The sequence below is a fragment of the Ricinus communis genome, chromosome 6 (genome assembly GCF_019578655.1).
Source record: "Ricinus communis isolate WT05 ecotype wild-type chromosome 6, ASM1957865v1, whole genome shotgun sequence".
In the NCBI taxonomy this organism is placed as follows: Eukaryota; Viridiplantae; Streptophyta; class Magnoliopsida; order Malpighiales; family Euphorbiaceae; genus Ricinus; species Ricinus communis.
This window is the reverse complement of record NC_063261.1, coordinates 22,644,032-22,655,515: the sequence shown is the minus strand read 5'-3', so window position 1 is coordinate 22,655,515 and position 11,484 is coordinate 22,644,032. Positions and strand designations below refer to the sequence as shown.

The following is an 11,484-nucleotide window of genomic DNA, read 5'->3' as shown; positions in this document are numbered from 1 at the left end:
GAATGATACATATTTATTAGTTTCAATGAACGAATATTATGGTATATTCAAACCAGCATTTCTTATATATTCATTAAGTGTATAATTTTGAAATATGGTCTTTTAGTATTTAATACAAAAAGAGGATTATTTTTAATAAGATGTGATTCAATCTCAGCATCCATTCCTAATAACCTCACCTTCATGGCTAGGCCAAGGCATTGGTTCCTTCATTAGCACTTCAACATGGCGTTATGCAGTAGCAAATTGTTCTATGACTTGGCCTAGTATACTTGTTCTATTATTTTGGTAAGCATGCCATATATGATTAGTGGTTATCTGTTAATGCCCATGAAATAGTTAGTGTAGAAAAGTAAAGAACCCATTTCTTCTTGCAAGCATTTAGAGCATTGATTTACATATGCGTGATTAATTAATACTCCATATATTTTTTTGTTAAAACAGGTTTATAGTGTGTACAGAGTGGTTTGTTCCCCTCAGATATTCATGCCAGCATGCTAGAAAAAGTCATTGGCAGGTTTATTTACATTGCTTTAAGAAATGCACTTCAGATTTTGGAAGGAAAATAAAGATTAATATAGAGCCTTTAAAAGGGTATAAAGCATAAATCAGTATAAAAAGAATATATAAAAAAAATAATAATAATAAGAACTAACACTTCTTTTAACATGTCAATATAATCCAATAGATCTTTTGGGATTTACTGAAACTAACTTCTCAGATGGGGTACATTGAACAGTGATGGATCAGATGCATTGATATACAGCTACCAGAGAAGCTTTAATGCTTTTAGCTGCCAAGTTGACCAAGGAGCAAATGCTTAAACTTGCTGATGGGTTGACTTCAATTCCTTCAAGAGATTATGTCAGATTTCAAATGGAAAATGAATCCATGATTTAACTGTAATAATGCTAACTACTCTTGCAGGCATGGTGTCTGTATTCCCAAGTGAAAAGAAACGATTCCATACAACAAGATCATGGGACTTCATGGGCTTCTATAAAAATTCTGAAAGAACTTGCATTGAAAGTAACATCATTGTTGGAGTGCTTGACACAGGAATTTGGCCAGAGTATAAGAGTTTCGATGATAAGAGATTTGGTGCTCCTCCTAAGAAATGGAAGGGCAGTTGCCAAATATCATCTAATTTCACATCCTGCAACAAGTAAATCCCAATTACTGACACGGAGTCTAGCATAGCTTTTTGGCAGATGTGCACAAATGCTGAGACAATAAAAAGAAAACTGTTTGAAAAAGCCACGAAATTAAGCTTTTCTCAGTAGATACTTTTGCCTTCTCAGATTATGTGCACATCTGAGCCAAACTAGACTTAAGTACACATGCATCTTCTGATCAACAGTGTAAATTTCTTAACGGTTAGATCTTTTAATTCAATTGCAGCAAAATAATTGGAGCTCGTTACTACAGAGCCTATGGAAACTTTGGTGAAGATGATTTCCTCTCGCCCAGAGATTCAAGAGGCCATGGTACTCATACTGCACCAACAGCAGCAGGGAACTCGGTTAACAAGGCTAGCTTAGTTGGCCTTGGCTATGGAACTGCTAGAGGAGCGGTTCCCTCTGCTCGCATTGCAGTGTACAAGATTTGTTGGTCTGATGGTTGATATGTTGCTGACATTCTTGCAGCATTCGACGATGCCATTGCTGATGGAGTTGATATAATTTCTCTTTCTGTTGGAAGGTTTTATCCTAAAGATTATTTAAATGATGCAATTGCTATTGGAGCTTTCCATGCAATGAAGAATGGCATACTGAAATCAAATTCTGCAGGAAATTCAGGTTCTGATCCAACAACACTCAGCAATTTCTCACCTTGGTCTCTCACAGTAGCTGCTACCACCATTGATAGGAAATTTCTTACCAAGGTTAAGCTAGGAAATGGAGACACTTGCGAGATGAGCAAACATGCTTGTTCTCCATGATAAAAAAACATCATTTAAACAACGCCTTTAAGTATCATTAACCATAATTATGTACTATTTTCCATGTAGGGAATCTCTGTAAATACTTTTGACCTCAACAATAAGATGTACCCTGTAATCTATGGTGGAAATGCCCCAAATAGAAAAGAAGGATTCAGTGAGTCCACATCCAGGTAAAAGGAAAGACAATATATGTTGATCCTATAACAATGCTAGATTAAAAAATGTACTTACGTTTTAATTTAGTTGATGTATCGCTGAAAACATTGTTATATCAGAGAATGAATGATTAAATGCAGGTACTGCCTCCAGGACTCCTTAGACAAGACTTTGGTGAAAGGAAAAATTGTTCTTTGTGATTCAATAAATAATGGAGAGGCAGCAACAGCTGCTGAAGCAGTTGGCACCATGATGCAAGATGGATATTTCAGAGATACAACCTTTGTTTTTCCTTTACCAGCTTCCCACTCTAGCTCAACTGATGGAAGCGATGTTTCAGAATATGTGAACAAAACCAGGTAACTGCCTGGACCAACAAAGTTCACTGCTGAAAGTACAGTTGTAAGGTGTTTTGCCCTTTTTCTATTTTCTGACCCTTGATTTTGCCAAACTATGATACGTTAGAAAACCAACTGCAACAATATTCAGGAGCGCTGCAAGAACTGATAAATTAGCCCCAATGTAGCTTCATTTTCTTCAAGGGGGCCTAATCCTTTAACAAGCGACATTCTCAAGGTAAACTGAACGGCTATCTAGCAATTTCTTACAATAATAAAGAATACATAGTCTAATTCTTCAATTCAATGAACTCTAATTCTTTAATTCGAGGAACTTGTTTATTTATTTTAACTCCTTATTCTGGTGCAGCCCGATCTTGCAGCGCCTGGAGTGGACATTTTAGCAGCGTGGACAAGGTAGCACTGTAACCAAACTATTAGGGGATAAAAGAATATCTCCATATAACATAATCTCAGGAACATCAATTGCTTGGCCACATGCAACTGGGGCAGCAGCTTATGTCAAGTCATTTCACCCAAAATGGTCTCCAGCTGCCAACAGGTAATTAACCTTATTGCAGGTGAAGGACTCAAATCCAACACAATGTACTTAATCCCTCTATCTCTTCTTTCTACAGCTTATATCATGAACGGTGAAACTAATTCGGATGCTGAGTTTGCATATGGAGCAGGACATATAAATCCTAGGGCAGCTACTGACCCTGGTTTAATATATGATGCTAGAGAAGTTGAGTATGTTAAATTTTTATTTGGCCAAGGGTATCGTACTAAACAACTAAGACTTGTCACTGGAGACAATAACAGCTGTTCTAAAGACAGACAGTCTACTGTTTGGGATCTAAACTACCCTTCTTTCACTCTATCTGCTCAATCTGGCCAATCTGTAACTCGTGTATTTCACAGAACTGTCACCAATGTTGGAAAGGCTAAATCCACTTATCATGCAATTGTAGAAGCTCCAAACTGGCTCAAGATCCAAGTCAGACCTGAAGTCCTTTCTTTTAAATCTCTCGGGGAAAAGAAATCTTTTGTTGTTACTGTAACAGCAAAGATGGGTTATAGTTTACTGTCTGGCTCTTTGACCTGGGAAGACAGCGAATATCTGCATCATGTGAGGAGCCCTATTGTTGCACACTTTTTTTCTTAATGTTCTTGATCCTTGCATAGTTGGCATCAGATAACTAGCAGAAGATTTAGAGTTCATGCATTAGCATATTTCATCATTTTCTGTTATCAAATTTTCATTAATTTCGCATGAATAAATATCTCTCCCTGGTCAGTGTTTCAACTATTATGATGAATAATCCCAGCTTGTCTTTACCAATTGTCATAAAATAAAGGGATTGTACCATTTAGCTTTAGCACAGTGGAACTAGAATCATGAACTATGAGATTGTAACTTTGAACCCCAGTTTAACTCAATGGTACTGGAATCACCCACTATGAGATTAAGAGTTTGAATCTCAATCGGATCCATGAACCGAAAAAGAAAAAAGATTATATTAAACTCTCCCCAGACATTGGGATAGAAATGCAGAACCTAAATCGATATGTAATAATCACATCTGCCACCCTTTATATGTGAGAACTTATATATCAGACACATATCAGGACAGGGAGCCAACCCTGCTACAAGGTCCATTATAGAACTTAGCAGCATTATAACAATTAAACATTCAATAAAAGGCAAAACTAGGGAAAATGTGAAGAAAACTGTTGAGCTCCTAATTGATGTCACATACAAAAGGCAACAATTACATAGTAACAAAACTAATAAATTAGATAGTAACAAAGCAAGAAGTATGCAGAGTGCCTACAGGAGGAAAAACAGTATCTGGCTTGGCATTGCACAAGGTTTTGTTTGATGGCTTTAGCCAAAAAGATGTAACAAGCCATATAAATTGGCAGGCTAAAGTGCCAATTTCTATCCTGAACTTGTGTAAGATGGATAATTAGCTCAAAATTATACCCTTTCTACTAAATTAATTCATAACTTCTATAATGTGGCTAATTAGGCCTAGTTTCAATAAAATTATCTGTGTAATGAAGAAAATTGGACTTAATTAGCGACACGGTAAAAATTAGGTATGGCCAGTAAATAAGTTTTGAGATTAATTGACCATCACCTCAAGACTTGCAATTAGTCCTCTTTTAGGAAAAACGTTTGGACAGCAAGATCATTTGTGTTTCTACGGTTACAGGTTATAAAGCAACATAATGAAGACTGCAAAAGATTTAAGATTCATGGGAGTATTATCTCAAACATTGATGCAACTTGGATCAATTTTTAGCCTTAGCTGTGATGGTTTAATTGTTAAATGATTCATTCCAACCCCATAAATATACTTCATTCTAGATGTATAAATTTGTTTTATATATGTTCTTATAGTGGAGTTTCTTGTTTTTTTCTTTTGTTTTCATTTTTACAGCTTTAGTCTCCAATTTGAAAAAAAAGAAAAAGAAAATCATAACACAGTGATCAGTGCAGCTCTTAAAATTAACCTGCAGATTTAGCGACGAGATGTCAGGTTTCAGCGATGAAAAGCGAGGTTAGTAGAAATCAATCAGTGATCCTACTCACGATGCCTCATTACACCGACGTTTTACAGGCCAATTGAATTTCCCTCGTCGCTTTGTCTCGAAGGTGGATATACTGATTGTATTAGTGACGCTCCGGAAAACTTCGGTAAGACATTACTGACGCTAAAATGTATCCCTCGTGTAATTTACAGAAATCGAGACTTTTAACAGTAAAATATATTTTATCACAATTTGTAATCACATATCTTTTTTTGTCTGAAAAAAAATTTACATACTTAAAATTGTCAAATAAGAAAATTATATGGCATTTTTATGTACTTATTATTCCTATTTGTAAATAAACATATAAAGATATTGAAACGAAACTACAACACTTTAAAATTTACTTTTAAATTGATAATTCATTTTCTTTTCATTGATACTAATATATAGTTTTTTTTTTGTTAATTAATAATTTAATAATTAATTGTCAAAAATAATCTTCATTGATTGATATAAGTATCATCACATAATCTTCATGGCTTGCGGTCTATTCAACTCTTTCAATAGAGATTATTTTTATAAATAATACAGTAAAATGAGTTAAATTACTATAAAATCCAATTTGCCCTAACACCAAATTCACAATTATGACTTTTGCTTTCTTGGCACCACCAATTATTTCAGTCTTAAACTATCTACCAAATGGCACAAAAAGAATTATTCTTGTGATGAGGTCCAATTCTTCTTTCAGATCTTCTGCTAAATAGCCAAGAAACACATAAGAAAAGTACCCTTAGGTAAAAAGTAAGAAAAAGTGAAAATTCCAAACAACAAAAATTGAATTTGGTTACCTGTATTTGGGTTCTAGTCAAAATGACACATTTGAGATCTTGAATTTACTTCTGTTGATTTTTCTTTTGGCGACACTTGTTTTGTATATTTAACAAATTGCTATTTGGGTTCCCCCCCGTAAAAGAAGTTCAATTATTTTGGACCAAGTTGGGCACAAAATAGTACTTCTTTTCCATGGCTTGACTAAAGTGAAGATTCCATAGTTTCTTTTATCAAACGCGTTACATGCGTCTTTATAATTCATAACTGTCACTCATTTGTGATTATTCTAGAAAATATATTCAATAGTTAATTTGCACTTGAAATTTCATATTCAAATCTTAATTCAATTTTTATATTCAAATATTCAATGGTTAGTCTGTATTTTTAAATTCTTGAGCTTTTCAGTTTTATTTTATTGAGTTCTTTAATTTCTATTTTATTTTATTGAGTTCTTATATTTTAAACAAAAATAAAAGTATAAGAGCTCAGTAAAATAAACAAAAATATTATGAAATATGTATAAAAAAAATTTAATAAAATAAAAAATAATGTTAAACATTTTATTGAATATGTATAATTCATTTTTGGGATTATCTATCTAATGCATCAAAAAATGTTAAACACCAAATTAAATTATGCTTCTCAAGATCATAATATAGAAATACTTTCGCCTCAAATTAATAGCATCCAATATCATATCAAATCATATATGTTTTTTGTATGGTTGTGATAACATTTGAGTAATTTGTTATGTTAGCTTTTATATGTATTATTAATATAGAAATCAACAAGAAAAAATAAAATAAGAATTTTATAATTCTTTCATTAAAAATAAAATCATTTCAAAAACTAATTAGATTGTAAAAGTAATATTTGGCAAGAACTGATCTTTCAATGAGTTCCACAGTATCTAATAAACAGAGTTGTAAAAGGTAAAGAATTCCAACAGCTAATTAATGCTGTTATTCTCAAGTTTTGAAAACAAAATTCCAATCATCCAATGCAATAGCAAGAGAACAAAATGGCAAGAAGCTTCTAAAATTCTATAAACATGTGAAACTGAGATTTCAATCGACACAAATATTTCCCTTTGTTCACATGAATATAAACAAGAAAATAATAATAATATTCACACTCGTGAATTAAGAAAATATAATTAGCAGCAAATTATTGGCTGTGTATATTCATGATTTACTTTTCAATAGAATGGACTTACCAAATAAAAACTCCTTAATCAAGAAAATTAGAGAAGTTCTCACTCTTTGCTTTGGCCCACCAACAAATGACTTGAGCCATATGGAAACGCGTTTGCCTTTCATATTTTCAGCAAGTGATGTATTTTTCTGGCTTTTACTTATATAAATACTTTCCATAAGCATCTTAGAACCGTATCATAATTTATCTCATTTCTTTAGCAAATATATATATATATATATATATATATATATATATATATAGAGAGAGAGAGAGAGAGAGATTTGTGAGAATATCATAATTTAGTTACTTGCTGTAATGGCTGTGCCCAAGGGTTTTTTAGCTTGTCTCTTGCTACTAATGATTGCTGCCATGTTTCATCAATCCCCAAGAGGTGGAGAAGCCAGAACATTAACACTCAAACAAGGTAATTTACAGACTATCTCTAACTCTTCCTGTGTTATTCATGCAAATAGGTTAGTGATTGTTTAGAAGCCACATGGGATAATTACAGGAAATACAAAGAAGTTCTTTGCCACCCTAGGATTGGAATGCAAGTGCTGCGATGGTGCTCATGGTGAATGCAGAAGCTCATGGGAGTCCTCCTGTCCCAAGCTCCAATGCCATCCATGGAAAGCTCACTAATTTTGTTGGTGTAGTTTCGTCTCCTGCCGTGGTGTGCACGCATGGTTTTTAGCTTTTATTTATAAAATAAATGAATAATTCTGAGCAATATTATACATGTGTAATTACGATAATAACTTATAATTTTTATACATACTGTTATCACGTTTTTAATTATACAATTAGAATTGTAAAATTCACCAAGCGAATCTTGTTTGATAGGCTTAATGTATTGTAATATCAACTCTTTAGATCCTCTTGTTGAAGCATAATAAAGAATATGATAGAGTGTCCACCGCTTTGGCAAAATCTTTTTGTATTAAAGTAAATTCTAGTGGCTAAATAAGAGATCAACCAATCCAACTTAAGTTCTTTTCATTATTATTAATTACTGTCGAAATGTAAACACAAACCTTTCTGCTTAAGCAATGTGTACAATTTGGCTACTTTCTTGAAGCAAGTGTGTCCTAAAAGAAATGCTAGTAAAGAAGTGTACGTCTTCATTCTTGATTTTTTTGCTAACATAACAATGATTCTTAGTTACATCATCAGCAATTTAAAAAGCTATAAGAACAAGAAAACCATTAGCCAACACTTGTGCAATTTCAGTTTCTAACTAAAGTGAGGAAGATCTCGAGTACAAGATTAATTTCACAAGTTCACTTCTCTAGTCCTTTATTCAGTCTCGAATTATTTATTATATAAATTTATTTTATATTGATAAAATTTAGAATAGTTATCCTGCAAATAAATATTTAAGATTGATTATTATATTTAATTGCTAATACAAATCGACAGCTTGACTGTGGATGACCTCTAGTGAAATCAGAACCTGGTTTAAGTCTTCATTTGATTGTTATAATGTGTAAGGTCAATTCCATCATTTGGCTATTTAATTAATATTTAAATTTATTATTATCTAACATCGTATCAATGAGATATTAAGAATCTTTTCTAATTTAATTAAGGTCTCGAGTTCAAATCTTAGATATATAGTTGCATTAAAATTCTTGAAGTAGTGTTTTATTATTCGCACAATACTATCCGACACGTTCGGTCCAAATTGCTCTAAATTAATATATTAAAGAGAATATTTGAATTTATTATTAAGGTAGAATTGTTAAGTAATTTTTTTTTTAATTGTTGAAAACCCTAACCTACTTGGATTTCAAATCATGTGCCTGCCTAATTGGATTTCACTTTGTTTCTTACTTGTAGGTGAAAGAATACACATATGTATGAAGAAAGTTGAATTCTAATATAATTTGAATTGACTGCACCTAATCCAACGGTAACTAGGATCTTTGAAATTAGTTTCATTAAGGAGTATTCTTTTTCTTTTTCTTTTTCTTTTTCATGTTCAAACCAATAACAACTCTCATCTTTTTCATTGAATTAATAATAAATTAATCAACGGACACTTTTTTTCTTCTTCCTTATAGTAAATGTTTATTATTTCTTTTTGTGTTGTAGCAATATTCTTATTAATTTTGAGATGTATATACTAACATGTCTATATTGTTTGCGATTGTTTATAATGAAGTTCAGTTTAAAAAATAATGGTTTTTCATATCTTATAATTATGCAGTTTCTATTTTCTAACTTCAATGTAATTCAGCTATATAATTATAAAATAATATAAAAAAATATTATATTATATCATTAGCCTTTAGAAATTATTAAAATGAGATTTATAAAAGTCATGAACCATAAAAAGAAAATGTGATTTTTCTTATCAGTATACTATATATATTATATTTATTAGAAGAATGTGCTGCTTCAATAATTAATAATGTGAAATTTATTTTATATTTTGAAAACTAAAATAATCAAGACGGAAAATTTTTATATAGGCTTGGTGTATACACCATAATTAATAAAAGAGTGACGTATATGTATGAGTATTTTATATTTTGATATTAGATGATTGGCACATACTTCATTATTTAAAACTAATAAATATATATCAATTATTTATCAATTTAGTGTATAAGTAGGGACATACACTAAGTATATATAAGAATTTTTTAATCAAAACTTCAACGTGCAACACAACTGCACAATGCATGTAAAATAAAAATTGAAAAAAAAAAAAACACCTAAAGAAACAAACAAACATATAAATAGCATCCATTCTTTTACTTTTGTATTTCTTTTCCTTATAGGGCTGTAGTTTCCAAATCTATCATAGAATATAATGAAGATACCTTGCCGTATCTTACTAAACCCTTCTTTATATAGCCCCTCAGAATTTCTTCTTAGAATATATCCTTAAAGAATTTCAATATGCCTTATTTTTCAAAAAAAAAAAAACGAAAATAAGTGTAGGAGAATACATCAACTTCAAATAAAAACTTTTTTTATTAGATATATGATTTTCGGAGGAAAGGTTCTCAAACCGGAGAGCTCGCGACGTTGTATAAAAACTCAATTCGTAAAAGTTCAAGTACTATTACAAAATTTATATTTATTTGTCTTAATTCTTATTTATCTGATGTGATATATAATATTTTTATTATATCGTCCAGAAATTGTTTTCTATAAAAAAATTATGTAATGCCATATAGGTAAAGATTAAAACAAGTAAAGGTAGAATATTTAACATATAACTTAATAAATTCATATAATTTATATTATTTATTAAGATTGTTAAGCAAATTAATCATTTATTATATATAGTTGTAGTATTCTTTTAATAAATTAAAAAAGATTTGATTACCATAAGAAAATAAAGAAAAAAAAAATCATTATTCTAAATATTGAGATAGATAATTATGAACAAGGAAAAGGAAAATATTAACCTAAAGATTTCAATGTCTTTGTGAAGTGCATATAACATCGCTGAGAAGACTATGCTAATACATAGATATATACGTGGGGTTAGTTATAGGAAAGTTATAAATTTAGTATTTTAATTTTTCTATTTTTCTATTTTGATGTTTAAATTATTTTTTTTATTAAATTAAATGTTTGAATTTATTTAAAAAAAGATAATATAGTGTCTTTGATTGGTTTTATAAGTTAAAACTTTTACCTTACTTATTTTAAATAATAAATTCACTTAAATATTATCTTTTAAAATCATTTAATAAGGTGAATATTTAATTTCCTTATAAAGAGAGTATAAATCATTAAATGAATGTATTAACATGGATTTATTTACTTATATCAAGTTTTATTGACCACATTTTTAGAAAAATTGATAGACTGTTTTTACTAAAAATTGATTTTTTAGTGAAAACTTTATTTTTGGTAGAATTATAGATTATCATTATAATAATTAAAAGTGAGTTTATTTCCATAATATAAAGCACTAAAGGTCATAATATTTTTCTTATATAAAAAATTATTTACATGAAGAGAAAGTAATGAGAGTAGCAATTTACATTGTGAAAATAACATTTACCATTATAATTAAAACTACATGTTATAAAATATGCCATATGCTATAGTGAAAAATATGAACAAATTTTACCAAAGAATTTCTCCAAGGAAACATATTAATTACTAAAATAATCTATTCAATTAAAACTCTGAAGTTTATTCAAAAAATAAAACTAATTAAGCCTAAAATATCACTTCTCAATTGGATTACTATTATTATTTCTTTTTCACATTTTTGTTCTTGAAACTTCTTAAAAAATCTATTTCACATTTTTGTTCTTGAAACTTCTTAAAAAATCTAAGGATGCAGAAAATTTGTAACTTTAATTAATGTCAACCGAAATGAACTGACCCTGAATATACCATCAATTGAAAACTTGATTTATGCAAGTTATTTTGTAAAATAAGCCACGTGAAAATTATTTAATATATAGTCAAATTGGTTGATATTCCAGAACCCATCAT

General features: G+C 30.2%; 1 long non-coding RNA gene and 1 pseudogene across 1 annotated transcript; both read left to right on the top strand.

Annotated features, from left to right (window-relative positions):
- Window positions 1–225: 225 nt before the first annotated feature.
- LOC8287500 lies at window positions 226–3,740 on the top strand (annotated as a pseudogene).
- A 3,559-nt stretch (window positions 3,741–7,299) lies between these two features.
- Window positions 7,300–7,751, top strand: LOC125370446. The gene is made up of 2 exons (XR_007216419.1): window positions 7,300–7,438; window positions 7,526–7,751. It is a non-coding gene; the product is annotated as an uncharacterized LOC125370446 (long non-coding RNA).
- Window positions 7,752–11,484: the final 3,733 nt, after the last annotated feature.